Below are 27174 nucleotides of genomic sequence, written 5' to 3'. Positions count from 1 at the left end.
CAAATCCCCTGTTCCACACATCGGGATAGGTTTTACTCCAATGATGTTTTTGAGCAATAAAAGATGAATTTCAGAAAACTTAGAGAGGTTTTTGTCCAAAATAGGCCAAGGAAGAAAAATCTCCTTCACTTTTTACACAGGTGTCATGGTTTTAGAGAAATGTCAAAAATACAGTCGCCTCGGGAGAATTGATGCACCTCTGAAGTGACCTTGGGAAAATCAATTTTTCTACTAGCTTGGTTGACCAAATAACTTTCTTGATAAGTTAAATCATAACTAGACACAAATATATTTCCAATGAGCTATCATGAGCTCAATGTGGAGGTGAGGAAGACCTTCAAAAGTTGACTGCAACATCACTGAGGCAGCCTCATTCTACACATTTTGACCAGTCTTGGGCGATTTGACTTTTTATAGGGAAAATGAACTCCAAATTGAAAAATTCTAGTTGGACTAGAAATTAGACTCAAATACCTTTCCAACGAGCTATCCTACACCCAATTTGGACACTGGGAAGGTCTTCAAAAGTCATCTGCAAAAAGGCACGGCGCACCTGGGTAGTGGCGCGGCGCACTCAGAGGTCCGCACCTCTCACAAAGAAAAGGTGCAGTCAGGTCCGCAGGATACATTACCATTAGGTGCAGGACCGTAGGCAATGTGAAGAAAAAGTGCGGACCTAGACATTTTTGAGCAAAAACAGGCTTTTATGCCCAATGCACCGCACCAAGTGGCACGCGCTTTTGCTAGGGAGCTCAAAATCACAAAAAGTTTACATTTATGGATTTTTCATAATAAATTATGGTTGATGGTGCATGGCCAAGAAATTTGGGCAAGTTTTGAGTCTTCAGGAGGCCAAAAACACCCAAAAAATGACCTGACTGTCCCTATTTTGACACACAGGAAGCAGTCTTAGGAGATTGGAGTTTTGGAGGGGAAAATGACATCGAAATCTAGAAATTCCACTTGGGTTGGAAAGTAGACAAGCAAACCTTTCCAATAAGCTATTCTGGGCTCAATTTGGACTTTAGGAAGTGCCTCAAAATCAGCTCCAAAGTGGCGCGACGCATAGAGAATTTGGGCGCGGTGCATAGAAGATTTTTGCCCATTTTTCACTGTTCAGCTCAGTAATTCGCCCAGTTTTGACCAGTTTTGCTTCTTGATGTTATTTTTGACTTTTCGTAATGAATTTGAAAACCATAATGTAATATTGGCACATTTTTACTTGTTCTAGAAGATTCATTCACCAAAAGGTGAAATGTGAGTGAATGAATAAGTTTCCTAGCATATAGGGGTAAGTTGTTTGACTACCTAAATTTCAGTTCCTTGTTTAGAATTAGTTCAAACAGCTCCTAGAATGATGAGCTCGACCCCTAGAGGCAAGGGAATGGGTTTGGCTTGTCTATATTATGTAATTTCTAAGTCATTTTCAGGGTTGGACACTTGGGATTGCTTTGGCTTATCATTGTACATTCTATCTCTGCATTTTTGGCTAAGGAAAGACCAGGGTTTTGCAGCACTGTTTGGGATCCATGTGGCTTTATGTTTTGATGGTGTGCTTCTCTAAGTAATTTTAAGTTCATTAGTGTGATGTGTATCATTTTCCTCTCTTTTCTACTGAATTTGAACAAATGAGTGATTAAGGTGGAATCCATTAACTATTATGCTCTACCTTTGAATTTTTTTAAATTTCCATGTTTTCATCTGTTTAAGGAGAATTCTTGAGACTCTCTTTCTCTCCTTAGCTCCTCACCAGTCTGATCTATCCATTCATTCGATTTAAAGAATCAAAACGATTGCCTTCCTTGCCCCAATCAGAACTCTGCAGAAACTGTGCCTCATCCCCGAGCCCAATTTCCCTTTCCCTGTTTCCAACACAAAACCCTCAAAAATTCAAATCAAATCCTTTGCACTTAATACCTAGCCTAAAATCAGTTGCTAAATCAGTCATATCGACCCCCATCGATTATCTTTTGCCGAGATTGACCCGGAGAGAGCCCTCTCCTGTCCTCGTAGGGCTAGCTACGAGGCTGAGCGTAGTTTGATGTGGACCTAGAACCTTGTCTTTTCAGCCTGAGACAAATCTAGGCTCTAACAATCAAATCTATGACAACTGGGATAAGAAAGAAAATGTTTTGGATCGGCCACTTGTTCTTCTTCAATCTGCGAGCCATGATCTTGAACATCATACTCATTCCTTGTGGTGATATTTTGCATAATCTCTTCCACTACACTTACCAATATGTCGAGCTTTACCTCTAAAGATGTCAATTCCTCTAGATCTATGTTCTTCACCTCTTCATCCTTCAACTTTGCCCTTCTGATCAACAGATTAGCCTCTACATCTACTGCACTATTCTGCATCTCTTCAAGTGTTGTAAGGTTCCTTTCTCTTAGCTGAAACTCCATTTTCGGATCAAAGGCTTCCGGATAGTGCAAGAAAGTGGATCCATGAGGAGGTCTTATAGTAATAGGCATCGAACAATAAACTTGGTTAAATCTAGCAAAAAATTGTTGTACTGTCTCCCATGGCAGTCTTTTCAGCCGGTTATATTCTTCTAGAATCAAGAAAGGATTCTATCTGACCACCCACTTATCGAGGAAAACTTTGACGAACTGCTGGAAATCTGAGACAAACTGTTGGAATTCTGAGATGCTCGCATCAAGCATGGTTTTGAACCAACTCTTGACTTTGCCTTGCAAAGAAAGAGCAAAAAGCCTAATACGGACATCCTCTTCATCAAATTCAAAAAGGTCAAGAAAAGACTCAAAATTCAGTACATGTCTCTATCCAGTGAAGTTGTCACAGTCACCATCAAATCTTGGTAGATATAGGTAATGATTTTTAGGGAAAGCATAGGATATAGGAGGTAAAATCAAAGGCTTGTACCTATCTGGAATTTTACAAGTTATATAAATATGTACAGAAGGTGTAGAATCAGTCTTGGTCTCTTTAGGCTCATCAGTTTGAAGATGGTCATCATAAGATTCGCAAGAACGGTCTTGATCAAGATCAAAGACATGCGAATATTTGGTATTCACAATCTTCAAAGGGAAAGAATCAAATGCAAGTCTAGGATCTTTTCTCAAATACAATATACTTTACAAAACCTTCTTGACATTCTCAGGAAAAGAGAAGAAATAATTTATAACAAAGAACATAATGTCTTGGATGAAATTCCAACTTGAATACTTGATCTCTCCATATTGTCCTTTCATTTTTCTGCTGGTCAGGTTCATCCTCCAGTGGAGTCCTTGGATCTAATCTCGAAACTGATTTGGAGTCGCCAAGTGAATGATTTCAGCCTTCCGGTGTCTGATCGTTGTCCACCATCAACAATCAGATCTAAACTTGATACATTTTATTGAGGAACATAACGCTACATTCCCCAGTATGGTTGCCACTATGTTAGAGCCTAGATCGACCTCAGGCTGAAGGGAGGCAATTCTAGGGTAACCACAAACCACGCTTAACCTGGTAGCTAGCCCTATCAGGGTGGGAGAGGGCTCTCTCCTTGTCAATCTTAGTTGAGATGACTGAATTGAATATGGATTTTAGGCTAGGTATAGTAGCTCTTGGGTTTTTGGTTGATTTTGAAGGTTTTGGTTGCTAGATCAAATGGAGCAGGCAGCTTGGGTCCGAGAAATCAAGTCAAGAATGCAGGGTGTTGTATAGGGTGAGGTAGGTGGGTTTTTTGGCACTTGGAATTGAGTGAAATAGTAGGTCTAAGACTAGTGAGGAGCTGAGAAGGGCATGCAAGGATCATGAGTCCTCTTCAAACAGCTGAAAACATAAAAAACTAAATGTATTCCCAAGGCAGAGCACTGTTACCAATGTATTCTACCTATCTATCTTAATTTCATTTAGTTAAGAAGAATAAACAGATTTTGGCACATATACACATGAGAAAAACTAATGACAGAAGGAGAAACAATGCAAAAACACATTACCACAAGAATCCCACAAAAATAGCTGCAAACCCTGGTTTATTTCCTTGCCAAACTGCTGAAGTGATGTACAATGAAGCTCAGAGCATCCACAAGAGTCCAACCTTTACAAATGACTAAGAAAGTACATAATATAGGCATCAAACCACCTATGCTAGCCATAAGAGGTTGAATCCATGAGAAGAGGGGTGGTTTCAACCATATCTAAACTAAGAACAGGAATATAGGCAGTGGAACAACTTGCCTCTAAAACCATGGAAACTGATTCATTCCACCCCCAACCACCTCAAAATGATGAATTTACCCCCAAGAGTCATTTTGTAATTATATTTACATCCCATAGCATCAATTACATTCATATATTTACCTAAAAAGAGCCCAAAATTCAAATTACAAAAAATCTAGGCGAATTTTTGATTTTGGAGTTAAACTGACAATTTTCATCCGATGCATAGCGCCCCTCATCCAATGCGTAGTGCTTTTTCTAAGCTAGTTTTAGGGGCCTTCTCGTGTCAAAATTGGCTGCAAGATATCTCATTGGAAATATTGTCGAGTCTACTTTCTGGAACAACTTTAATTTCTATATTTGGATGTCATTTTCTCCCTCAAAAATGGAATCTCCCAAGATTGCTTCTTGTGTGTCAAAAAAGTGGCAGAGAGGTCATTTTTTGATGGTTTTTTGGCCTTTAGGTGACCAAGATCTGCTCCAAACTTGATGAAACTTTTTTGGGTTTTCTTATTTTTTCATGCTGAATCCAAAAATGCAAACCATCCTCTCAAAGGATGCTCCATTCAAAAGCGCAACGCCAGTGGCGCTATGCACCCATTGGGTTTTCCTGTGTTGCAAATTTCTATGCGCAACGCCACTGATTCTATGCGCAGTGCCTCTTTCATACCAAGGTTTGAAGGCCTTCCCAATGTCCAAATTGGGTGCAGGATAGCTTGTTAGAAATATTATTGAGTCTAATTTCTAAAAAGTCTTGAATTTCTCAATTTGGAGTTCATTTTTCCTGTCAAAAGTCAAATCTCCCAAGACCGGTCAAAATGTGCAAAATGGGGCTGCCTAAATGCAAAGTGTTGTTGCAGTCAACGTATGAAGGTCTTCCTCAACTCCAAATTGAGCTCATGATAGCTCGTTGGAAATCTATTTGTGTCTAGTTATCATTTGACTCACCAAGCAAATCATTTGGTCAACCAGGCTAGGATAAATCTTGATTTTACCAAGGTCACTCCAGAGGTGTAGCAACCCTACTGAGGCAACTGTAGTTTTGACATTTCTCTAAAACCATGACACCTGTGTAAAAAGTGAAGGAAATTTTTCTTCCTTAGCCTATTAGGGACAAAAACCTCTCTCAAATTTTCTAAATTCATTTTTTCTTGCTCATAAACATCATTTGAGTAAAACCTATCTCGATGTGTGGAACAGGGGATTTGTAGAAATGAAGGGGATAAGGGGCTTCTAAATTCTTGAAAAATTTTTGGGAATTAGGGAGGGATGTTAGAAAGTAAGGGAAAGTGGAATTTCAAATATTGAGTGAGGGGAAGGGGTCCAAAAGGGAAAAACACAGGCCTAGCCTAGAAAATTGTCAAATTGTAGTAACAAGCTAGAGTTTGTGGAAAAATGACGAATTTGAGGGATATCAGTGATGGGAAGTGTTTAATAAGGTACATTAAGGATAGGGGAAGGTGTATGAGCATTAGGATACAAGTTTTGTTGATGATTTGACCATCTAAGATAAATTACCTTCAAAACCCTAGGAGAGGGAAATGAGCCTTGCCCAAGTACAACTGAAACACGAACAAGGTGTAAAATAACCCATTGGAACCTGAAATGATAATGACAACTCTCTTAATGATGGTACACTCATTCGAATGGTGACATGGACCGACACTTGGAAAACTTTGGAAAGGATGAAAACAAATCCTAGACCTAATACCTAGTGACCAAATTTTACTTAAAAACTCACTAAAATGACAAAATTTGACTTTGATGCCCTAAAACCATTTTGTAAGAGTATGTTTAATTTCTGGTGGAAGGCTTCAAATACTGACACTAACACACTACATTATGGGACTCTAATGCTTATCGAGTTTTGAACCACAATATTTCATTGACGGTAGACAATTTTCATGTGGTTTTACTTGTGTAGCTTACTAGGTCTTAATACTTCAATGGTTCTAATCATATAGCGATGCATATAAAAATTCATTAAACATGTTGTAAAAAATGAAATTACAAAAAATTAAAGGCCGATAACTACAATCAAAAGCCTACAAGGCAAGTAAATGTATCACTGAATTATAACTATAATGTAAAAAATAAATGTTAAGAAGGTTTAGAGTTACAAAATTTCATAGAATGATGTATTGTAATCACTTATTTTCTATAGGATTCATTTGCTAACATAATAATCTAACTTCAAAGCTCTAACGAATTACAAAATCCTAAACTACAAGTTACATATTTTTGGTACTGGAATTTGGTACCAATTTTGGTTTATAACTTGGGTATCAAAATATAATAAAGAACTTACAACCTACATATTTTTGGTACTGGAATCTGGTCCTAATTTTAGTTCAAAACTCGAGTACCGAAACAAGGAACCAAATACAAAATTTGTTTAACTCTTAATCCTGAGAAAATCAATTCAAATTTGATCACGTGTTGAAATTACTATACTAACATATCTAAAATGTAAGTCTAATATATACCAAGATTTATAAATGAAATATCAAACAAAATCTGAGAATCAATATAGTCACGTGGAAAGAAACTAAATCTCACTAACATTCTTGTCTATGAATAAAATCCAGGACATTGCTTGAGTCGAGGGGCCCTTCTCAACTTGGAAATGTGCCTAGAAACAAACTCATATCAAAATGATGCTAAGAAATTTAATAGTTAAATCTCCGTTACAAAAAAATATTCAAATCCATTACAAAAACCAAATCAAAATAATAATAAAATTCCTTTGTGTGTCCCTTTTTATCTATCCCTTTTATACATAGAGGTTTGGCCTCTTTTACAGTTACAATTTGATATTCAATGGTTAAAGAGATCTAAAATGAGAGTATGTTGCTCCTGAAATTAATTGAGGATTAATGTATGGTCCTCAAAATTGCCAATGGTTACGATAACCTCCAATTCGAGTTCGAAGTATAAAGATTGTAAAGCTTGGAATTGATTTTGTCTCCCTTGTTGCACGCTAAGAATCCCATCAAAAGATAAATCTAGATCCTTCTCTGTTACACATTGTGGATTGGGGTGTGGTGCAAACCTACAATAGAAATAACAAATTTCTATTAAAACTAGACCGTTTACAATAAAGTCAATTGAAAATTCAATCGAAATCATAAAACAAAGGATCTTTGTCATCAAATTGGAAAAAAGGACAATAATTATTCCATTAAGAGATTAAATGGTATCATTATGAGTTTTGGAGAATTGAACATTCCAACCACGCAATCTGATTTCAATAGTGATGAAAATCCACTGCAAATTGCTTCTAAAATTTGGATCTAGAGAATGCATGGGTAGATAACGAAGCAGATCAAGAAAATATGGATCTTCTGGCGTTAACATCTTATTAGGATCTGACGTGACAATTTTATGGATGTGTTTAATTTAAGTTCATGTCATATGAAGCACCAAGATTTGGTTTAGGTTGACATGAAAAAACCATGTATCACCTTATTCACTTTGTAATATTATTATGTTTCCATCACCTTTGTAATATCTTGCAAAACATATAATTAAAACAAACTCAGCATCACATGCAGCATGAGATAATGTTGACATAAGTTGCATGGTTTGGTAAGTAGTTATTGCAATTAACATGGGTGGACCAAATTCAAAAACTCAACACATTACCATTTATCCCTTTAGTAACATGATGTTGTTCCTTTCACAATGTACACCACGCAAATCACCTTTAGATATGGGATTGATGGCCACTTGGCATTGGTTTGACATTTTTTAAATATAGCCGTAGATGCAAATATAGACGTAACTAATCTGGACATAATTACCTATAGTTGTTGAGTGCAGGTGCAAAATTACATGCAAAAATTGGTACCGAACTATCTAATTAACACTGAAGTAGTACATAGATAGAAATTGTTCATATTCGAACATGCTTCTTAGCTGCATAACCAAATTATTAAACCACCATTGATAAAACCATGTTAAATACATGTTTTACCATTAAAATGTAATAAACCCATCATAACTAACCACAAGGTAAAAAGGGTACATTTAGCGGAAGTTGGTGGTATAATTGTTGTAGAAAGTGTCATAAGTGCGAGAATATAACTTAAGAATGGAGACTTTATATAATGAATAATATGACATGTCCAGAGCCCAATAGTTCTTGCCATCAATTTTTTCAGGATATCCTTTGTTAATTGTCTGAAATCGGTGTAAAATATTGAATTGAGATATTCTTGAGGATTAGGAAGCTTGTAGTACATGTGAATATCATGTGTGGTATGTCGCCAGTACTTCTCCCTCTTCACTTCCAATGATCATTTTTTTTAGGATTAGTGTGATTAAGGATCCATCCAACTGTTTCTGCACATGGTAACATTGGATAGTGGCAACCAATCCTATGGAACCTAGAGTTTTTTATATTTAGGTACACCTATTTGTCTTTTATATTTTATGAGATTTCTTTCTTGGTAAATCCCTTGAATATCTTTGGCCATGAGAAATTCATAGACTTATCAATGAAACAAGTTGTATCCTTGATTATTGGCACTTTGGGCTTTGAGGTATCCATTGTACCCTATATATCGCTTTCCATTATTTCCCTTACAGGTCCTTTTCTTGTAACCAGAGGTATGGTTTCTATTGAAGATGATAAGATGGTATGCCAAAGATATTTGGCACCTAGAATCTAAAAATCATTCATGGAAATATTTACAAGATCAATCCCCAAAAATACCTACTCTAACTTGTTCAATTTGAATAAACTATTCATTGTGGAAAGATAATGCACTAGCCTTAACACAAACGCTAAGGCTAAGGACAAGGGTAGGCTTTAGTAAGGACTAAAACCATGCATAGTGTACTTTCACAGGGTTTGGAGCTCATGTGTTCGGTGCAAGTTCATGTGTTAGAGGCGGGCATACATGATCTACAAACTGAGAGTGCACTATGCGCTAACATTTGGTTAGAGGACCCATGGGTTTGACGTTGGCACATTGGGTAAGTGCCATTAGTTGGTGGTCTGAGAACTGGAAGCATGTGATGTGATAGAAAGAGATTGCATTTACCTAGCACAGACATGTTTTATAATAGTTATGGATAGGGACTAAAGCATGCACATATGTGGCTTGGTGAGGTCAAGATGCTTCATTGTCATACTTGGAAAAGACCACATTCAATACTTTAGGAGCAAGGGTATCAATTTGTGACTATATATCTCATAGAAGTGCTCCAAGTGGCTAGGTTAAGATGCAACGAAAAAAATTAAAATCTGACTAATTGTAGGAAGAATAGCAATAATAGATCACAAAGGAAATCATTCAAATGAAAATTTGACATGTGAACACATACATGCATCAAATTGTTGAAAGAAATGTGGAGAGTCACGAAAGCTTAATAAGTGCATGAGACAAATACAAAGAAATAAAATGGTAAAAATAAGCATGAACTTTAGTTGCAAAAGAAGAGAGATTACCTGTAACAAGTGTGTGAAGCAATTATAGGTGGAAGGCAATGGATTTGTCCTTAAAAAGTGCGTCGAACTCCAAAATCCAAATACAATTGTGAAATGAACGTTAGGGGTCAACTTGTATATATAATATGCCCACATGTGTGATCTTTTCGAGCTTCTAAAGTGAACCTAGGATAAATTTTTATGATAGAAATGTCCCTGTGAAGCATGTTTGTGCTAGGGAGATGAAGCGCACAAATATTTCCAAGTGGGATTGCACTAAGAAAGGATAGTGTGCTAAGCTTGTGATCAAGAAGAGTGCCTTTACTATAAAAAAAAATTCAAGTAATTTTGATGCCTTGAAGCACTAAGAAAAACTTGAAGAAGTTCAGGAAGACTTCAATGACTGAGACAAATGGATTTCATGATCATTCACAAGCTTGATAGGCTCCAAAATTGGATGTAGTCGAAAATTTTGGAGGGTCTCCAGCAATTTTGGAGGGTCTTGTAGCAACTATAACACTATCAGAAAACAATCTCACCAACTAAATCCAACATTGTAGAACATTATTCCTATTTACATAGGATTTTCCCCAAATATGATGATTGAAAAATTATCATGTAATCCATATCCATTTTTAGTTTCCCAATCTGCGCAATTGCTACTTCAATAACATAATCTTGAATTCAACATGCATTATAAATCAAAGATGCCAATGCTGATGAGAATAGGACAATAGTAATCATAAAATGTATAAGTTCCCATAATGCTAAAAAGATAGATTAAAAAAAAGGCACCAAGATCAAGGACAACAACTGGGACAAAAAAAAAAAATTCATGTTAAATGTCACCACACAGCTTAGAGAACAAATCACTCACATAATGCAATCAGTAGAATGGCCAACGTATATACAAGGCAATAAATTGTTCACCTCAGACGTTGAGTAAAACAATGACCTAGGAAAGCATTCTCAAGGAAATCGTTTGTAACAAACCCCCCACCTCCACAAAAATTAATTTATGTCTCCCATCAATTAGCATCTCATAGAAAAAGTTCTAAAATCATAGTATGAAAAAATTCAAACCTAATTGCTACATGATGGTAATGTATAATGTATAAAAATTTTAAACACACATATTATCCACTTTTTGAGTTGCAGACCTCATTGTTATAGGGCTATAAAATATACCATGTAAACACTTTAAGCACTTGCATACAAAAGGAAGGACACACCACTTACCTGATAATAATGCTACACGTTTTGCACTTGTGTTCAAAATGAGCTTGTTTGCCACACCACAAATGAAATTTGCAATATGAAACCGTATATCTTATAGAGAAAATCCCTCACATTATGAAACTACCAAAACAATGAACATTTTTGTATTGAGTTCCCCTGGAAAGTAATCAAACATGCATTAGCAATGTGCATGCTAAACATTTGATGATAAACACCTGGTCAATGCACCTACTAACAAAATAACTAGTACTAGTGGTTACAAATGTCATATTACCTTTTAAATTTTCAAGATATGTATTAGATACTAACTAATGATGATATCTTATTCATAATATCTTATTTTGAACACCTGACTAATGCACCTGCAAAGAATAAATATAACTAGTGGTTAGAATCATCACATTACCTTTTAATTTTTCATGATATGTTTTAGATACTAAGTAATGACAATATGTTATTCATGTTATGTTATTTATTTATTCATGATATGCAGTAGATACTAACTAATAATTGTAACATGATATACATGAAAACCAAAATTTTCATGCCCCAAACTTTAATAAACCAAAACTATTAATTAATATATTAATATGTATTGTTAGTCAAGAGGGAGGTGTGTGGATGGGGAATGTATGCAGAGGTATGAACATTGCAAATGAAAGTTTCTATACCCTGTTCCAGAAACTCATTCTCCCACACAACACTTCTTCTGTATACATATTAAAAAGACACTTTAAAAAGACACTTCATTTAATATTGGATAAAAATTATTTGATTGAAGAATGTGAAATCACAAATGCACATAGTATTCGAGAAGCTCAAATAAAACAAGCCCACACTAACATAGTACTGGGGAAAGTTAATCAACCACCCTTATTTCACACCTGATCTACATGTAACTTGAACTTTTCATGCCCCAAACTTTAATAAAATAAACCACTAATTAATTGATAAATATGAAGTGTGTGGGAATGTATGTGGAGGTATAGAACATTGCAGAAGAAATTTTATGTTCCTTTCTCCACACACTCATTCTCCTGCACAACACTTCTTCCTCACACATGGTTATAATCCAAAACCACTAAATAATTGATTAATATGCAGTGTTATACAAGAGGGAGGTGTGTGGAATATGTGTGTGTAGGAGGAATGTATGCAAAGACATGAACATTATGGGTTAAAGTTTATGTTCCTTATTTCAGACACCCATTCTCCCTCAAAATACTTCTTCCTCATATGCATTAAAAAGACACTTCATTTAATATTGGATAATAACTATTTAATTAACAAATGTGAAATAAAAAATGAGCTTAGTATTTGGGAAGCTCAAATAAAACGATCCCACGTCAACATAGTAGTGGGGACAGTTAACCCCCACCCTTATTTCACACCCGATATACATGTAACCCAAAATTTTCATGCCCAAAAATTTAATAAGTCAAAACTACTAATCAATTTATTAATATGTAGTGTGCAAGAATGTGTGTGGCTTGTTGAACATTTGGCATTGTTAGGATGGCAGGAGGCATCAAATGTGTTGTCATTGCTATCAACTATGCTAACATTGATGGCATATGCATAGTGTGCTTGGCATTGATGTGAATGGAGTGTTAAGATTAAGGGGAGTCTTTTCTTTTATATAGTATTTGGTAGAGAATCATCATAGTAGTAGGATATGTAAGAAATTTAAAATATTATACATATACTGGTTGGGAGTCCTAGTATTTGGAGGAATTTATGCCTTAGGAGATCACCTTAGATGCCCCTCGAAGTGGTATATTTGGATATTGCCCAGAAATAGATTTCCAATGGTATCCTAAAGTTTAAATTTGGCACTTGGGACCGAAAGTTATGATCGTTTTAGGTTAGCAGGCCAAAAATCAACCTAGTGACCTGGCAATTGGTCCCAACATTCCAATCAGCATATAGTGGTGCTTGAGTATAGCTGGAAGAATGGTATGGGCAAGTTTAAGCTCATGAGGGATGGTTCTAGGTTACATCACCCCAGAAGGTCTTTTCCCAATATTTTTCATCACAACACATGTTTAAAATCCCAAGGCGACTAGGCGTTAGGACATCAGGGTAGACAAGGTGGAATACAACTAGTGTAGCAAACCAATTAATGGCACACAAGTAGTTCTTGCATGGTCTCACAAAGACACATACCGCCAGAATAAATAGTCCTCAAAAGAAACTTCCTTGGAGTAAATACCTCGGAGATTTCTCTAAGAGACACCTTGATTTAGCATTGAGATTTGCAACAAGTAACAAAGGCATGTAATGGAAATAATGGCTGCAAGTGTTGTAAAAAATTCCATCTAACCTGATAAATTTTATAAATAATTTGACGAAAAATAAGGCCCTGGATCCCCCTTTTTCCATATGGTAATGGGGAATGAGACACATGGCACAATTTGATTAGCAAAAGGAGACACAATGGAAATATGATGTGAGCATGACGTGGCCCAATAAGAGAGTGACATGTGGCATGTGGATTCAACATTTTTGAATGGCCAAGTGGGCAAAAAATGGGCAACACATGGCACCACTTATCAAGTGCCACATGGCATCATTTCATAGTTGGTATACAGGTTATCAGTAAGCATACATTGGATCACAAGTGCCATCGTCGAAGTAGCGACCCATCATCTTGAAGGAAACAATCTCAGAAATTTTTTCAGAGAGTCGCTAGTAGAAAATCCCAAGGTATTATCTCCGAGAGGATATGGTAGATAGGTCACCCCGATGGAAATATTAATTTTCAAGGTGTCATTGGCGCGGTTCCATGGGATATGTAACCCTAGAAGAAAATGCTCGAAGGAAACCTCCTCGGAAGAAACCTCTTTAGAAGAATCATTCCTTAGAAGAAATAGCTCACGGAGGTTTTTCCTTAGAGTCTCTAGTGGAAACTTTCGAGAAGATGGAAGTCGGGAGACAGTGAAGTTTGACAGCAGGTGATGGCAATAGTTTCATTCCAAGGGGACACGATGGACAGGTAATCTCAAAAATAATATGATTGGTCCACGTGTTAGGTAGTTGGTCCCCAGGGAAACATTATCTTGGAAGGAACCCCTTGGAAGAAATGACCTCAGAGGTTATCAAAGGAGTGCAACTATGTTTTTTCCAAGAAATAAAATTCAGGGGCTAAATTTTGGTCTAGTACTTAGTTTCATGTGTGCATTGTGACCATGGTCATGGAAGGTTAATGAACATAATTAAGCCCTTAGGGCTATAGTGCAAAAAGGTTCCCAAAAGCCAATTTTATGGTGGTTGTGTCTATAAACAACATGAATGGGTTAGCAATTCTTTAGTACAGTTCCTCCATATTTGGCCGTTATGCCAAAATTGGCTAAGATCCATAGTTTTTTTATGCAGACATTGAATGATTCAGAAACATTTGATGACTCTACCAAGTTTAGCAGCACACCAGAGGAATTAATGGAGGTAATGGTGATTGTCGAGGTTAAGAGACTAAGACAGAAAGGACCATGACTTATAGAGTGAAATAATGGAGCTCGGTTAAAACAAAAGAATGACAATCCTGAGTGCTCCGAATGTCACAAAGATTCAAATGAGAATCACAATTAGAATAGACAATCTATCCTTAGTATGGGTGTGCCATCCCTGATCAAAAAAATTGTACTGTTGATCAGTTTCCAGGCACAAGATTTCATACTAGGGAATTTATGTATTCTAATGGTGTGTTGTAGTGTTCTTGTCAATTTTTGTGTGCCTTACAAAGCATCATTGAATACCTTGACCTCGTATGATGGTTGAGTATTTTTTGTCCATAATCAAGCTATTAATACAAAACAATTGTCTTCCCTGCAAGAAATGTAGTTATCATACTGAACGAGTTCTCCTATCCTAATTAAAATGAACCATACCAAAACACATTGAGACTATGTGATGATTTGATATATTGCATTGTTCTTTGTGTAACTAATGCACAAAACCATGGAATGCAGAGGTGCACGGTAGGGGAAAATGACAAATTGTTGAGAGTTGTTGGAGAGTTATCTGAGTGTAAGTGTGCTACTATCAAAAGGCTAAGTGGGACTTAGGAAGAAAAACAATTAAGAGCTCTTGAGTGTCTATTGTGTGTAAGCCAAGAGAATAAAACTGAGATCTGCTACAAATTGGACAGAATGAGGAGAAGGCTAAGCATATGTTGTTGAGAACTAAGGGACAAGGTCATCATAGCGTAGAGTTGAAACAAGGAAACATCAGTGCCAAGAACAGTGAGTAGTGATTTCCTAATTGACTATGGGTTGGACCCTACAAATAGGGATTTGGAGCTTCCATCTAGTGGATGTTTGAGTAGAGCTTGGAGGTTGGTTCTTCTTGCAAGTGCATTCTTGCATAAATCCATTAAGCTTCAAGTTAGTGCTTGCAACAAATACAATAATTTGATGCTTTAGTTGGTGCTTCTGGTAAGTTGATCGGGTGTCTATAGAAGAAGGGAGTTGGTGCTTCCTGTTAGTGGGTGTCAACAAACAATCTAAGGGATTCATTTCTTCCTGTGAGTGGGTGATCACAAATATTGATGTAAATAGAATAGGATCTCATATTTTACATCATAAAGCAGACAAAGCTTTGGTGGTTTTTCTCCAAAAAGGGTTTCCACATTAAACCTTAGTGTCTTATGTGTATCTTTCTCATCATGCAAGTGTTCATATGTTGATTTGTATTTTTGTTGTATGATATGACGATGACACCTCACAGGAATTTTTGATAAGCCTGAAATGAAAATATAAATTGGCATAAAGTAAAAATCAGCCTTAATACTTATTCATCCTCCCCTTGGTATTAATCATTGTTTCCAATAATTGGTATCAGAGCAAGGTTCCTTCAAGAATAGCTTAATTTCTTGAAGGTAGATCAAAAGGAAACATGGCTAATCAAGTTTGTCTTACACTAGAAAGAGTACCATTTTTTAATGGAGCAGACTATGTGGTCAGGAAGTTTAGAATGGAAGGCTATTTAATGGTTGTTGATTTAGATGCAGGGTGCTCCATACTAAATGAAATGAAGAATGAGAATGATAGTGAAGCAAGAAGGATTATCTTAAAGAGCCTATCAGATTCAGACTCCAATAAAGTGAGCCATTTCAAGTCTGTTATTGACACTTGTCAATATTCAACAATTTTTGCAAGCCATTATGCCCAATCTTAAATAATTCCCCCTAATGGTACTAAAAGAAACTAAATCTAATAACAAATTTGACCTAGTAGGTAGGATCCTACCCTAAGAAAACCCATCAACTCATCATATTTATTTTTAAAGGTTGTTTTCGTAAATTTAGACCTGGAGAAGATTTCCCAATATGTTGGTCTTATATAGAAAATCATAAAGAAACTCCTTCATAACAAAATCCATGAAAAATGTTTCATTTAAAATATATTTTTTTACAAATATGATCTCTACCATATCATGCGAAGTTTTATATACCTTGAAACCTATGGTTTTAATACAACTATTGTATTGGTGCAATAAAAGGTATACACAAAGGTTACATTGTAAGGTTAAAACTTATATTATTGAGGCACAATTCAAAGGTTATAACCATGATGAGATTATATATCAGAATATGAAAAAATACTTTGAAATGGTGAACTTATGCATGGCATAGTTTTCAAGAGTATGATATTGTGTCAAAATATATTATGCCTTCTTTTTTATAGTGAAACAACCTGAATCCTAGGCAATGTTGTGTTAAATTTCCATTTGAAAATTGTAAGAAGGTAGTTGGTAATTGGGTATATCATTTACATGCATGCATTAATATTAAATGAAAATGTTCCATAATATTAATATATTGCATGAGATCTCGATGACTAGATTCGATTTTAATGGGAAATTTGCGTGAGTTATCATGATCGACAGGAGGATTGGTTTGATCTAGCAATGGTTGTTCATATGTTTGTAATTATATTAATTAATTTTGTATCACCTCTTTCCAACCCAAACGATATCAATCCCACGAGGCGCTAACCATCCCTCCATGTATTGTTTGATTCCTCCACTGCAGTATCAACACATTGGCCAGTAAAAAGTTATATGGAATTTTATTACAAGTAACTTTTGCATGAATAGAGATCCTTTGTCTTCCAAAATACTTAGAGGTGATAGTCTTGAATACCCTCTTATTAACAAAATCCAGTGTTTTAGGGTTGTTTTAGAAGTTGAAGCCCACCATTGTTTTTTATAGATTCTCAAAAGTTCATCTCGAACTACCTCACCATCTAAATGAATCATGTCTAGAACATAGGGCCGGCCCTCAACTAGGACTCAGGGGTCCACAACCTCCATGTATTCTTCATCTGGTTCAAGCTTTATTGTTACCTCGACTATCTTAATTGGATCTATTTATTCATCTTTTAATCCTTAGAAATCTACCACCAATCTAGCGAAGGTCATTCAAAAATATGGACTTTTTTAGTTTAAGGATAATGTTAATGCAACTCCTTGACACATTCAATCTCCTTTGAATCTTTCACTTGTGAATGCTCCTCTTCCCAAATTTAAAGATCACCTACCCAATTTCTCTGTCGATGGCACCATTTCTACAAACAAACACTTGATCTCTTTCTCAAATTATTGCCACATATTAGGGAAAATGATACTGATAAATGTGTGTGATTGTTCATAAATTATCTCTTGGGTAAGGCCATAACTGATTTCTTTGAATTACATTCAAAATCCTTTAACACTTGGGATGAAATTTATTATTGGTTTAAATCAACTTACGGTGGACCTAGGAGTCTCATCAATCTATTGCGTGACTACAGTAATGTTTCCTTTCCAAATGGGCGAAACATTAAAACCTTTAGTATTCAATTTACTCAATTGTATAATCAGAATTCTGAGATTATCCACCCTCAGAACCAAGTTGTAATGATGCACTACTATATTGCATCACCTCCTCCCTATTACCAATGGATAGAAGAAAAGAATGATATTAGCCTTGAGTCTGCCTTGCAAATCTACTTGGAATATGAAGAATAGCGTTGAAGAACATGCATACCTCTCGAGGGTCAAGCTAATCAAACAAATATGACTTCAATCTTGCAACTCATGCAAGACATGAGTAATATATTGATTACATATGAATGAAGACTTAACTCTCAATCTAAAGCCCCCACTTCAGGGCCTGCACATAATTCCTAGTAGGTTTATAAACATATTCCTCCCTTTTCTTTGTAGAAATTTCTACAAATCTAACTCTGATACCATGTAGAAATTTCTACAAATCTAGTTCTTATACCATGTAGAAATTTTTACAAATCTAGCTCTGATACCATGTAGAAGTTCCTTTTAGATTCAAACTGCTAATTATAATTTTCTAAAACAATTGACTTGAACCTACTCTACTCATCAGCAGATAATTAAACAATCGCGAAATCACGAAGCATACAAGAGAAAGAATTCAATCAAAACATTACACAATGATTTCCTGGGGAAAGCCATGGCTAAAAACCCCTCCTATCTATATATTGTATTAGTCAGAAAATATGAGAAGATTACAATTCTTTTCTCAATCCCGAGTAACCTCTGCACTATCTCTATCTGTCTCACTGCTTCATAGGAAAGCCTTGGATGAACATAATATGCTTTGTTCAACCTTGATCTCAACCTGCACAAGTATTTTTATCCTATGCCTGACCAACTGCCTTTGGCCAATACTTAGACAAATTCCTAGCCTTCCAAGCTTCTACTTCCTTACACTGTTCAATGAGTGATTATGCCCCTATTTAATGGGAATTTCCTCAAATGAATTGTGTAGTTCCTTTAGGATCTTCCTATGACTACATGCACCACCTGTACAATTCAGATGATCATATGACTGATACTACAATTTCCCTGAAATTGAATATCAACTGGGTCTTTCTCAGATTTGACATGCATGAGTTATTTATGAGTGAATCATCAGTTTACATGTTGATCATAGTAAAGAGCACCATACTCCATTGCAGGAAGCGCCACACTACTAGACCTCCCACTAGTTCCTCCAATGGTTGGAACTAGTTTAACTGTCTTTAACTCAGTTAGACTGAACTAATTAATTACAACTCAAAATAAAATCAACAAGGGATCCTATAAAGTTGGAGACAGTCTACATGACTCAAGTTAGACCCTCAACTCGAATTAACTGAACCAACTAAGTCAAATGAATTTAGTTAACTAATACAAGTTCTCATGACATGTAGAATTACAATTTTATTCCCAATTTAATTCAAGAACAAAATTAAATCAGGATCTTTCTTGATGTTATTTTCAACATTTCTTATTGCAATTTTCAACACTCCCTCTCAACAAGAAAGGGATTAACATATATCCCAATCCAGTACCTTTGGAATGTTATGCATGAAACTCTTGTGAATGTTGTTATTGTTACTGCAACATCTAAATTTAAAAAGAATTCAAACAAAATAAATTGAATCAACTCTGTGTGTAAATGTCTACTGGGAAAAATGTGTTATTTTTTACTCTTCTACTGAGCCTCCTACTCTATTGTCAACACTGCTCTGCACTCTTCATTATTTTACTAACATTAATCCTGCTGATACTGAATACTATGGGCCCCCGTAGCAAGGTAATGATCCATGAGACAAACAAACCTCAATGGACCCTACCCAATTTCTAAAAAAATTGGACTAAGGTTTCATATCACCCCATCTCACACCTAGAGGTATATTTGCATGCATGAGGAAATCTGATCTACTCATACTACTATTGTTGCTACTTCCACACTCTTGCTGCAACTACTACAATCATGAATCTGATCTCTCGATATCCTAAAGTACTAGCTTCCATAGGGATGCTCCCTCTAAAACTAGACTCCCTCTGAGTCTCAATCTCCCTGTGGGAAATATTTGTGCCCCTCATTCTTCCAATATCAATTATCACAACTCCTTCTTGTATCACTAAACATTCCCTCGTTGATCTTCCCACTACAAACCTTCTAGCTCCATTAAGAAGTACACACATAGGTTCTTCTGGATCTGCCTTGAACTAGAGCTCCATCAATCTGTGAGTACAACTTCGAATTATTCTCTTCTATTGTGATTTTAGCTCTGATACCATGTAGAAATTTCTACAAATCTACCTGTGATACCATGTAGAAATTCCTTGTAGATTCAAACTGCTAATTGTAATTTTCTAAAACAATAGACTTGAATCTACTCTACTTATCAGCGGAAACAATTAAACTATCTTGAAATCATGAAGCATACAAGAGAAATAATTCAATCAACAAATTACACAATTATTTCCTAGGGAAAACCATAGCTAAAAACTCCTACTATCTATGTATTGCATTACTAAAAAAATATGAGAATATTACAATGCTTTGGTTAAGCCTGAGCAACCTCTGCACTATCTCTATCTATCTCAATGCTTCCTAGGCAAGCCTTGGATGAATACAATATGCTCTTCTCAACCTTGAGCTCAACCTGCACAAGTATTTTCTATCATATGCCTGTCTAACTTCCTTTGGCCAATACTTAGCCAAATTCCTAGCCTTCCAAGCTCCTACTTCCTTGCACTGTTCAATGAGGAATTATGCCCCTATTTAATGGGAATTTCCTCAAAGGAATTGTGCATTTCCTTTAGGATCTTCCTTTGACTGCATGCACCACCTATACAATTTAGATGATCATACAACTGATAGTACATTGTCCTTGAACTCCAATATCAACTGGGTCTTTCTCAGATCTGACATGCATGAGTTATTTATGAGTGAATCATCTCTTTACGAGTTGATCACTGCATGAAGCACCACACTACTAGACCTCCCAATAGTTCCTTGAACATTTGGAACTAGTTTAACTTTCTTTAAATTAGTTAGACTAAATTAATTAATTACAACTCAAAATAAACTCAACCAAGGCTCCTATAAAGTAGGAGACACTCTACATGACTCAAATAAGACCCTCAACTCAAATTAACTGATCCAACTAAGTCAAATTAACTTAGTTAACTAATACAAGTTGTCATGAGATGTGGAATTATAATTTTATTCCCAATTTAATTCAAGGACAAAATTAAATCAGGATCTTTCTTGATGTTATTTTCAACATTTCTTGTTGCAATTTTCAACATTCTTGTCCATGGTGAGACATTTTCAAGGAATATCATGATGGGAAAATGTGTCAATTTTGGAAAAGTGCAAGGGATAGGATTTTTGGTAAAATTCCTGACCTAACCATGGAAAGTCTTCATTGGATCGATAAAGAGGATGTCCTAGAAGTTGAAACTAGAAATTCTCACAAGGCTCATATCTCCAAGGAACAATATTCCAAGTAGCCTCCAATTAAAAATATGAATCATGCTTCCAATCATTCACCTGTAAATACTTTTATTTCCACTCAAACTATATATTACTCCCCTTCTTCTTCCAATCATTCACCTATAAAGATTTCTATTTCCACTCAAACTATATATTCCTCTCCTTCTTCTTCCAATCATTCACTTGTAAATACTTCTATTCCACTCAAACTGTATACTCCTCCCCTTATTATTCTTCAATCAAATTTCTCAAGTTCAACATTCTAAGTCAAATGGTGAACACTAAAGCTGATAATTCATTACTCTATATGGTCACAATCCCTGAGCAACAAAAACAACTAAAATAATTCATTGAAGGGAAAGTTCTTGTTCCCGTCAATAACTCGGAGATACAACCTGTTACACTAAAATTTGTCACCATGACTATCTGCAGTTAGTATGGCTCCATCAACTGTCATACTATCCTCCTTGGCAAGTCTTACACCTTTGCTCCTCATGTCAAACTCCAAGAAAGAGAGAAAGTCCTTAAAAAGTCAATTAACTCTGGTTACGCAGTTTCTCTTAGCCTTACCTGCGTGTACGCACCTTTAGTTCATAAAACCTGCGTACTTGTACGCTCTGTATATAAAGGGGTGGGTGTGTACTCCTATAAAGGTCAAAAGGTGCAAGTTTCACTTCAAAAAAGTTACTTGTGGTCAATTCTAGAGCATTCTAGAACATGGTTTGACGTGGATTGAGCGCCTCTAGATGGTTCATGCATCCCAATGAAAGAGGAACTTATCCCATGAAGAGGGGAGCTATCCCATTGAAAGAGGGGCTTATCCCATTCATGGTGGACCTGATTAACTTCCTCCAAAGCACTATAAATACAGGCATTGGGCCAGAGGGAGGGGAGGTTGAAAGCTGAACATTCCTAAGGGTAGATGCTGCTGAAATTAGGACTCCCTTTTAGAGCTTGAGAGGAGAGATTCCAATCCTTTCTTAGCTTCATTTGAAAGTGGGTGAGCTGATCAAAGTAAAGGAGAACTCTTGCTGGACCCTGGGAGGGATCTGCACAACACCAAGGCACTGGTTGTAATGATTTCTTTTGTTTCCAATTAATACAATTAAGCTCATTTTTCTCAACAAGTTGTTTTATATAATTTGTTTCATATACTCCTTGGTCTTTATGATGAATATGTTTTATTATATGAGTTATTCAGGTGCTATGTAATCGTTTTCTTGTTAGTGAATGCAGGCTTCAAGGAGAAGGAGCTCATCTGGATCAGAGAGGCTGGACTACAACAAACAAGCGTTGGACTAAAGGTATGTGTTAAACACCTGGTTGCTTGTATTTTAAATGCATGTTTAGGGAAAGATAGTGTTTAATTGTCTTGTTTGTCACTAGAAAGCCTTAGCTTCTAGGGAGGTCGGTTTTGTCCGCAAAATTGACTCTTTCCGCATGACAAAATGGCGACTCCACTGGGGAACTCCATGATTTGATTGATTTCTCTTTTGTGTGAAACTTTGATTTGAGAAGAGTCGATTTCTTTCTGGTTTTTGGCTGATTGACTATGCATTTGGGTGGAATAGCTTAGGGTTAAGTTAGATTTTATTTTTTCTTGGTTTTGCTAGCAGTACGCACCCTCTGCGTTAAGCATAGTGCGTACTTGTATGCACTGCAGCTTTGTACACAGAGCGTACACGCACCTGTGCAAACAGGTTGCCTGCGTACCCTGTCAAAAGTTGAGAAAATTTCAATTTTTTCCTTTTTGCCTCTTAGATTTTGTTTATAATTTGTTTTTGCTACCCAGATCCACTGGTTACCTGCCAGAAGTCTTCATCTAAACTTGTTTCATCAGTGTCAAGAGTTTTAGTGAAATTCATAGAGGTTCTAGCCCTAGGGTTTGATTTTTGCATTGGTCCTGTAGTGACTTTGGCTTTAGAAGTTGTAAAACCTTGGATATCCCTGGTCTTTTCAGTCTTCTTAGGAGTCAGACCTTTCATAAAATCCACCTTTGTGAGAAACCTACCTTTGTGTTGTCTCTTTGCGGAATTTCGAGAAAGCTTGTTGGTTAAGCTGTGAATTTCATTCTTAAGAAAAAGAACAAAAGATTTTGATTTTTGTTTTTGACTGGTTTATGATTCTGCATGAACTAGTCCTTGGTTGAATCATGACTGAGTAAAACATCCATGAATCATACTTTGTAGGCTTTGGCCTCATTAGATTTTCTTTTAGGTGAATTTCTCTTAGATTTGCTTTTAGGTAAAATTGATTTGATTGTCATAGATTTTTAAAATTTGATTTTTGTTAAGTAGTTTTATATGCTTTGTTAATATAGGGAAAATCCAAAAAAAAAAATCTCTTTTGAAGAAAAGTTTGTTTTAGTAGCATTTGAAGTCTTTGAAAAGAGAAAGGAATTTTCGTGAAATAATTAGTGGTCATGTGTTGTATGCTTTGGAAAAGATAAAGAGATTGTTTCTTTGATTTTCATTGCCAAGAAAGTTGTCTTTATATCAATTTTTCATTCTCCAACTCTCTTAGCTAGGGAATTCATTGAAAAAGAAAATTAGTATAAATCATCCTAGGTGCATCTTTTTAGTGGATTTGAGTCGAGTCTACACACCATCAGTTTCATCTCCGCTACCTTTTGTCCTAAAGAAAAGCCATAAAAATTAACGCTTAAAGTAAAATCAACTTAGTAACTTTTTATTTACTAGGGCTCTGAAACACCAATATAGATCAGGCTAGTGTCTTGGAGTAGGAGAGTAATTAACTCTCCAAGAGAGTAAAACCAAACAAGTAGCTTATCTCGTGGTAGGATAAATCCAACTGTTTCATTTGTACTCTGGGAAAGCTCCTCTTAAAGGAGAAGCACGAGACCGTGTCCGAACCAGTGAGGGGATCAATCCTCCTTCATTGGGAAAGACGTCAGATACGCACGTACTACAAACGGTAAACCTTAGATTATTGTCGAGGAGCCTGGGGTCACTTGTCGGTAAACCTTGGATTATTGTCAAGGAGCCGGCAAGGGGATTGAGCTTGTTACTCTGCCCTTGCGTGCTATCGGGTCGTAGACTGTTCCCCCAGGTATATTTGTTGTTGTTGGTAACCTTAGTGACCATTATCTTTAGGATTCTACACAAGGTGACGGTGGAGGGAAGATCCCACTATACCTGGAGCAGACGTCGGCTAGACTCACTTGGATTTTCTGGGGGGTTCACTTCACTCGAGACGGTTAAAGTGGAGGAACTTGGTCCAGTCTATTCATTAAGCAGGTTGCCGGGGTAACTGTTCCACCCGCCACTTCTGTACTGAATCCGACGATGTTGGATTTCATCACCAACTAGTGCTTTCAGTCCGGAAGGTTACTGTTTGTGTTTGGTTTGATGCCCTAGATTCTTTAGGCGTGTGATTCGAATTTGTTTGATTCTTTAGAGACTTTAGGTGGTTTTCTTTGAGATTTTACTTTGTTTGCGTGTGCAGTAGTTAAAAGTTTTTTAACTGTGACTGAATTACCGAGATAGTCCCGTAGACTTCGGGGCCAGTCTCCTGAAATTGTAACCATGGCCGATTTGTTGAGGAAGTCCCGTAGACTTCGGGGCCAACCTCCTGAAGACGTCCCGGGTCATTACGAAGGTTTGAAGGTCCTTGTAACTCCTAGTGGCAATAAAGTAGGTTCACCTGAAGAAGGAGAGTCTTCGTTGGTAGTTCATCCTGATTACCAAAGTCTAGAAACAGGTTATAATCCTGAAGCTATTGCAGTTTCTGAGCTTGCTGGTAGTTTTTCATCTACTAGTGATATAGGCGAAGAACCTGAGATATCTGAACCTGTTACTCCAACTTCTAGTGCTCCTGATTCACCTAGGGTAGAAAGATTCATCACCGAAAATCTTCCTTCTGGTTTGATAGCTATTGAAGAACTTGCTCCAGAAGAAGAAATAGGCATCCCTATCCCTGAAGATCAACCTACTATTGATCTAAGGGAGCGTGAATCCATTTTTTACAGTCCACCTAGGAGTACTACTTGGTATCTTTCGTTAACTAATTATTTGGACAACTCAGGGTCAAGTTTTTCTCCACCTCGTACTCCTTATCCACCCGGAGGTATTTATACTCCTGTAAATATGTCTGGTCAGTCATCTATGTTTACTCAATCTCCTGAATCTTTCTTGTACGACGGTCCTTCTGTTCCTGCTGGGTATCAGTCACTTTCTGGTACTTTTGCGGGAGCATCTCCTCAACCCATTGAACATGGGTTATTAACTGGAAACAATGGTAATAAATTGTTGGGCGTAGGAGACATTTACATGATGTCAGGTTCAATTCCCAGTTCTCAACCTCAAGGTGGCCAGTTACCGCCTGGGGGGCAGCCTCAATTAAGCCCTAGGGGGCAACCTCAAGGTACACAAATTGCGTCTGGGGGGCAGCCTCAAGGACAATATGTACCCGTGGTACAATACCTTCCTCAAGGTCAACCCTAGCCTCAATATGTACCCCAAGGTCAACCTCAGTATCAATTTATACCTCAAGGTCAACCCCAGTATCAGTACTTACCTCAAGGGTATCTACCCCAAGGTCAGTACTCGAGTCAAGGTTATCAACCACCCCAAGGTCAATCTTATGTTCAAGGTACGGGAAATGTACCTTTCAATTATCAATCCTATCCTCAATCCGGTTATGGATCTCAATATCCTCAACCTGTTATGGGTCAATACCCCGGAATGAACATAGTGTGGGATCCATCGCAAATTCAACAGGTATTGCAGCCAAGTGTACAGTTGTCATCTCAAACTGGACAACCTTTAGTTTCTGGTTCACCCCAGCAACCAGTCCAGTCTAATGTTCAAACTTTTGTACCTTCGGTAGTTTCTCAGTCTGGGCCTATTGCACCTAGTACTCCATCTCAAACGACTGCTGCAACTATCGCAACATCTGTTCCATCCACCACACTTACTTCTAGAGTATCGACAGCTCCGGTTTCTACTGTCTCTGCCACTACTCCTCAGACATCTTTACCATTGTCTAGATCCACGATTCAAACTACGGTTCAGATGCCTGTAGGACAGCCTGGTTTAAGTACGGTTGTCACTAGTCAACCACAATTCGCTTATCAACCGTACTAGGGGCAGTACCAATTCGGGCCTGCTTTCTAGCAGCCAGTTTACTAGTATCAACCGTATCCTGGGTACACTTATCAACAACCACAGCAACCCCAGTACGGTCCAGTTAATCCTGGTTTTCCAGGAGGATACAATATCTCGAATGCGATTCCTATTCCAAGTTATCTTGGATATCCTCCTCCTGGGACTGGTCTCATGACCCAGAGTTTTAGGGATCCTAATCGGCAATTGCCGTTTATCGCAACTTTGGATTTACCAAACTTGACGCGCCTAACGAACGATCCGATCAATTATCTTCCGTTTTGGCCGCCAATGCCGAATAAGTTGCCCAGTGACATTCCCAAGTTCGAGGGTAAGTCTGGAGAGGACCTGTCGAATCATGTGATGACTTAGCACCTCTGGTGTGCCTCAAATTCCATCTCGGATGATTCGATCCGCTTACGTCTCTTCCAGCGTACTCTCATTGGTCTCGCGGCCAAGTGGTACATTGAGTTACCATGGGCCTCTTTTTATAATTTTAGCCAGTTAGCTACCTCGTTCCTAACTCATTTTCAGTTGCTGGTCAGATATGATAATGGTACGGAGTTACTAACTTCATTAAAACAATCGACGTCCACTTATATTTCCGATCATATTCATGAATGGAGACGTCGAAGGCGGTTAGTGAAAGTTTTTATCCTGGACCAAATCTTAGCTGAATGGTTTGTTAAATCATTGTTACCGAAGATTACTGAAGACGTAGCTAAGGCCGGAGTAGTTACTGAGGAGCAAGTGATTGCTCAAGCACAGTACCTTGACTTAGTTTACACTCAGTCAGGTACGTTACATGAAAAGATCCCAGATCTTCCAAAGTCAAATCAAATCGCTGCTGCTCCTTCGGGATCTCATGCTGCCGATGGCATGATTGGTACGGTGAATACTAAAAGCAAGAAGAAAT

The sequence above is a fragment of the Pinus tabuliformis genome, chromosome 3_2 (assembly GCF_031772625.1).
Source record: "Pinus tabuliformis cultivar Carrire ecotype Pingquan chromosome 3_2, CPIR1, whole genome shotgun sequence".
Classification (NCBI taxonomy): Eukaryota; Viridiplantae; Streptophyta; class Pinopsida; order Pinales; family Pinaceae; genus Pinus; species Pinus tabuliformis.
Note: the sequence above shows the minus strand (reverse complement) of the source record.